This window comes from Heptranchias perlo, chromosome 10, assembly GCF_035084215.1.
Source record: "Heptranchias perlo isolate sHepPer1 chromosome 10, sHepPer1.hap1, whole genome shotgun sequence".
Taxonomy (NCBI): Eukaryota; Metazoa; Chordata; class Chondrichthyes; order Hexanchiformes; family Hexanchidae; genus Heptranchias; species Heptranchias perlo.
In genome coordinates this window covers 32,557,887-32,563,886 of record NC_090334.1, presented here as the reverse complement: position 1 = coordinate 32,563,886, position 6,000 = coordinate 32,557,887, and the positions used below count along the sequence as shown (strand labels likewise).

The following is a 6,000-nucleotide window of genomic DNA, read 5'->3' as shown; positions in this document are numbered from 1 at the left end:
GGTCTCCTCACCGCTCGGTCGTTGGGCGTTCCGCTCACTGTTCGGTTGCTCGGAGTTGGGCTCGTTGCCCTGGTTACTCGGCGTTCGGCTCACTGTTCGGTTGCTCGGAGTTGGGCTCGTTGCCCTGGTTACTCGGCGTTCCGCTCACTGTTCGGTTGCTCGGAGTTGGGCTCGCTGCCCTGGTTACTCGGCGTTCGGCTCTCTGTTCGGTTGCTCGGAGTTGGGCTCGTTGCCCTGGTTACTCGGCGTTCGGCTCACTGTTCGGTTGCTCGGAGTTGGGCTCGCTGCCCTGGTTACTCGGCGTTCCGCTCACTGTTCGGTTGCTCGGAGTTGGGCTCGCTGCCCTGGTTACTCGGCGTTCGGCTCTCTGTTCGGTTGCTCGGAGTTGGGCTCGCTGCCCTGGTTACTCGGCGTTCGGCTCACTGTTCGGTTGCTCGGAGTTCGCTGCTCGGACCCTTGGTTACGGCACCTGTAGCTGGGAGGAGGCGATTGCTCCGCTTCTGAGGGAGGTCCTAGCCGGCGCTGATTGTGAATTGAACCCCGGGGACATTAGCTGTTGTGTGAGGAGCCTGGGGAGTAGTTACCCGGGAGGGAGCGGTCTCTGTGCAGGTGAGTGATGGCTGTGGAGGAGGCGGAGGGAGCGTGTGGCCGGGTCACACCGGGCGTACCAGCAGTGAGGTGCGGGGACGGAAGAGAGCTCGAAACCGGGGCCTCGCGTCCTGCCCACTGGGATGTGGCTGGAGAGGAGCGCTCAGTCCGTCATTCCCGGCGCTCGGCCTGTTTCCTCTCGTGAGAACATCGTCAAACCGACGGCTGAAGTTTGTACTGAAAGTCAGCGGGGTTTGACTGCTGTTGAAAGGGGCCCGCGAAGGCGGATTACACCCTTGGAATGGATGGAGGAGCAGGTGAAGGGTCGGGGCGGAGGCTTTCCTTTCGCTTTCACTGTGTGGGCACAGAGCCCGGGGCCGCCACTGCTGGCAGAGCCGGGAGCGGGTATCAGTGCACCGACTGGCGCAGACCGTGCGATGTGGCGTCTGATTCCAAGTGGACCTTGTCGTTAAACCCCGGGACATTTGTCGATGTCTCAATGAATCGTTGCGTTAACGATTACAGGGTGTTGCCGGTTGAGAATTGAGAGTTTTGGGACGGCGGCTAAAGGTCGGTTTGATGACTATTGCAACTTGTCACTTCGAAACTTTGTAACATTGAAACAAAAAGTATTAAATCAAATATACTTTATACATACGCGCAGATAGAAAATGGTGCATATCATTGGTATTTGCTTTTGTTTATGGATCAAGTTAAAGTGCCTCTGATAATCTGAGTTTTCATCTGAAGTCGATGACATATTGCTTAAGTTGCAGGTCAGTGAAGCTGAGATGTGTATGGTGAGGGTAGAGAGAGGATCGTTCAATGTCAGACGGTTCTGTGAAAATATAATAATTGAGTCGAAGAAACCACCGAATAATCACAGGGGACTAGGGAAATTCTTCTTCGTTTAAAATATTTTGACGCTGTGTTTCATTTTTTAAGTGTATTTGGCGATTCGCTGCTCAGGAATATTTTACACGAGTGAGTTGAGACATTATGATCTGCAGTAACAGGTGGTTTTCCAGAAATAATTTTAAGCATAATTAAGGTCAGCCTTCTGACTATATGTTGGAATGTTACTGCCAACAAGGAGTTCTGTATTTGAATCCCATTTGCTTTTGGACTTTCCTTACTTAACTTTAACTTGCTGCATACAGACTTTCTGTAGGGATAAGTGGTTTTATTTTCCTTGGGGGAAAGGAAGGATCCTTTCTAGCAACATTAAGTACACACCCACCTGGTCATGACTTAGTAAAAATAAATGTCATTGAGAAGGTGGGAAGGATTGAACTATTCATATTCTAGTCTGATCAGATGAGGTGTTTGAGGAGCTGCTTGAGGGAAGAGGCATATCATTTAAAAAAAACTATTAGGTATCGTATTTTTAACTTTTGTTTTACCTTTTTGATATTTCAGTTTTGTGCATTCAGTAAAATGCTTTGCACACCTGAAAGAGGGATATGCAGTTCATTGTCACCACTGAGACATCTGCTTTGAGTTAGTTGTCCATATTTAAAATTGATGGTGTTTCCCCTCCCAATTGGAACTTGAATTTTTTTATATACTGCAGAAATATTGATATTAAACTATTGCCTCTGGTATTCTACTTTATGATTTATCTTAGTATTATCACGAATGATTGGTTGACAGTTTGTGCTAAAGATTTCAATAAGATGCGTGTATGTTCTATTTCCTGCTCCTAACAATGCAGAAGCACAACACACAGTATCTGAAACCTATTCTAACTGCATCAAGCCAAGTGATAATTCACATGTGTGCAGTTATACTACACTATTTCTGTTTTTTTGGGAAGAGTAAAGCAATAGAATGTGACTCAGAGCAAGAAATGGTTAAATCTATACAAGACTTGAAATTAGTACTGGGCTATTGGACCAAGACATTTTACATAAGGTTAGTGATCATGACTGATCTGATAAACCAACACATGTATTCCATTACCGGTAACTGTTTTCTGCATTGTCTGGTACACTTAATATTTAGGTAACTTCTGTGCAGGCCTTTTCCAAGCCACCTTCAATAAGTTTTCACAGTATATATAAAGGTACAGGAAGGCTGTGGATTGTTCTGTTTTGTTAGTGGACCAGTTATTTTTCCCCTTAACTATAAGGCTACTGGTTCTGTAACTTATGCTTTGAGTATTTCCTGTATACTTTCTGCTGAAGGGGTTAACAGTTCTTGTGAGGTCTGGATCAACTGAGAACATTCCTTTGAAATCCAGTGAACTTGTTTAAAAAAAAGTACTGTTCTTGCCGCCAGATGTCACTATTGCATTCACACGATGCAGAAATCACATTTTGAAGAGATCTGCTTATCTTGATGCATTACCAGGGCATTTGGCAGATTCTGGATTTTTTATGCTGTGATACCACACGGTGCACTCAAGCTTATGGTAAATAATTTATGATTCCAGTTACATACTGGTGCAGCTGCCGCTCCCATGCTCCAAATTCAAAGCAGTAAATGAACCAGTTTTAAAAAAAGTTATACCTGCAATTCAAAGGACGCCTGGTACAAGTAGAAAACATGATGGAGCATTGATAGTTCTGTGAAATTCAATTAATGTCATCTTATTACCTGTAATCCATCACTAATTGCGTATCCTTCATTTAAAAGATTTCTGTCCCTTTGATGGAAATTTGAGAGCTGTATTATCAAAAACATAGGATGCATTGCAACATGAGGGTTTCTTTACACTTCTGCATCCTTCTCTTCCATGTAGTAATTTGATTTTGCTTTGGACCTATTTGCTATCAACAGCATCTAGGACAAATGTAATTCTGAAGTCATACTTTTGATGACCGATACCTCCCTTGAGAGTTTCATAAAATTGCAGTGAGGCATGATTTCCAGTGTGCTGTACAGATAAAGAATGCTTTTGTGATTGTCTGATCAGAAAGACTGATAGTTGGAAGAGTATAGCTGTCTTTAAGACAGGTCGGAGGAAAATAATGTTTGTTCCAGTGAAATTCTACCAGCCCTCGGTCCAGTTGAAATGAACACCTGACAAGCGCACATCAGCTTCGCAGCCAGCTGAATTATCACCTCTTTTAAGTTAGTTAAACCAGCACCATTCCCAACTGCTTGATTAAACCATTTGTGTATGTGCTACATAGTACTGCAAGTAATACATCTTACTTGAATAAGATGTATATATGCTAAGGACAGCTAATAATAAATCCATGCATGTTGCAGCAGATTTTCACCTGTCTGATATAAATAGAAAAATGATTATTTTAATCTCTGACAGGAGAATGATAAAGTATGTCTCTTTAGCTCCTAGATGTAATGCCAAAGTAAATTCTTGGATTTATTAAAACAAGTTGCAGTTTGATTAAACGGTCTTTCAGATTTGACAATTACCCAGGTCATGTTGAGCATATTACAAGGATGATCTTGGGCAGGAATGTTGAATCATTTGGAGCTGGGGCCAGATACACATTTCAGAACAAGTGAGTGGGCTGTTTTTGCAGAAGAAGTTGATTCACCTCCGGGCCTTTACTTTTGAAATTTGTGTACCTTCGGGCCATCATCTCTATCAGTACAACTGCCCTGTGGAATATGTAACTCTTGGAAGTGCAGATGTTGGATACTAGCAGTGCATAGCAACCTGAGGAATGACACTCAATGGCAATCCAATCAAGTCACTATCTTGGTATCCTGATTTCATAGTGTTGGAATCTTTGATTCCCAGATGTTACTAATTATGCACAATATACTTGCAGTGCAATACTGATTTTTTTTGGCTCTTTTTGAAATTATGCCATTGGCAGTTACATTGAGGGGGGGGGAAATATCCTTCAAGGAAGAAATGATTACTTGTGGTACAATGGACTCAGAGAATCTGCGATTACAATTTGGATTTGAATTATGTTGGAGAAATGAATTTTCCTCTTTTTTTGATGTGCAGGCTGTTCATAACAAGTGATCGTGCAACTGCTAACTTTAAAAAGAGATTCAACGTGGTTTGAAAATGTTTCATATACTTTATATTCCAAATTTGTAGTTTGTGTTAAGCCTTGCAAGGCACCCTTGTACAGTAAATATTAAATTACTGTGTCTGAATATACCACAATTTCACAAAAGTAATCCCCCTGCCTCCTGGCTCTATGTTAAGACCTGGATGTGATATGGATTATATTTATGGGAGAGTTACATATACTTTTTCTAGAAAACTGCCTGGTTTCATTTAGCAGTAGTTTTGTATAAATACGTGACTGAATTTATTTGTAATTTGTGATTTGTGAGTTACTAAGTATTTATCAAGTTTATTTAAATTTTATATAGTCATAATGTAACATAAATGATAATGAGATTTAGGGTATGTTCAAGATAGAAATAATGTTAAATAAGGGTTAGTGTTAATTAAATTACTTAGCAGCTTTCTAGAAAAAGTATATGTAACTCTCCCATACATATAACCCATATCACATCCAGGTCTTAACATAGAGCCAGAAGGCAGGGGGATTACTTTTGTGAGATTGTGGTATATTCAGACACAGTAATTTAATATTTACCGTACAAGGGTGCCTTGCAAGGCTTAACACCGAAACTACAAATTTGGAATATTAAGTATATGAAACATTTCAAACCCAGTTGAATCTCTTTCAAAAATTACTATGCTTACAGGTTTTAAACCTTAATAAAATTAATAATTTAACTGTAGCAGCTGATTTGAGATTACATATTATTTATTTCTTCACAATGTGTAAAAGAATTCCAACCAAATGATCTATTTACTGGATCAAAATTTCAGTTTATGCAACGTAATTTTGATCAGAAACAATTTAAATTTGGCTGTCTTGGGAAATAAAACTTTGTTTTGGTTTTGTGTATGATTGGGGATATTGAAGATTAGTTGTTCTTGAATCATTCCTGAAATAAATATAGTTAATTCTGAACTTTCTGGATAAACTGGGCGACCATGGAGAGAGCTTAGAACTTGTTGACTAACTCTTTAACACTCACTATCTATTCATTTTTTTGGCACTGTTTCTTCAGTATTAAGAATTTATTTCATGAGGTCAGAGGAACCTTGCATCAATACTGACATAAAATCTCCATGTACTAAATTTCAACAACCAGCATGTATTTAAAATTGTCATGTTCATCATAGAATAAAAACTTCCCCTCCAAACTGTATGCATTTCCTCTCTGTCATCTTGGACTCCCTGTATCAACAGGCAAATTGCTTGCAGCTGTTTGGTTCATATGCAATTTTTTTCCAGCAATCTTTTAAAAAAGACAAGTCATTCATTTGGAATGTGCAGAGTAACTTCCCTACCAACAGAAAATAGATTTTTTTTAAAACTTGGGAGTCAGAACGACTCTAAGCAGTGACTTAAACAACCTTGGCAATCACACTTTGGAGGGGAAGTGGAAGAGAGATAA

The 6,000-nt window shown here is 40.5% G+C and overlaps 1 protein-coding gene across 5 annotated transcripts in view; it reads left to right on the top strand.

Moving 5' to 3' along the window:
- The first annotated feature begins 389 nt into the window (after window positions 1-389).
- Window positions 390-6,000, top strand: part of heatr5a (HEAT repeat containing 5a) — a 97,894-nt gene continuing 92,283 nt past the window's right edge. For 2 of the 5 annotated variants that reach the window (XM_067991412.1, XM_067991411.1), the window contains exon 1: window positions 429-609. The gene's annotated coding sequence lies outside the window, so the exon portion shown is untranslated. Of the gene's footprint in view, window positions 610-6,000 lie in introns of all 5 variants that reach the window. The other 3 variants (XM_067991414.1, XM_067991415.1, XM_067991413.1) reach the window with 3 other exon arrangements.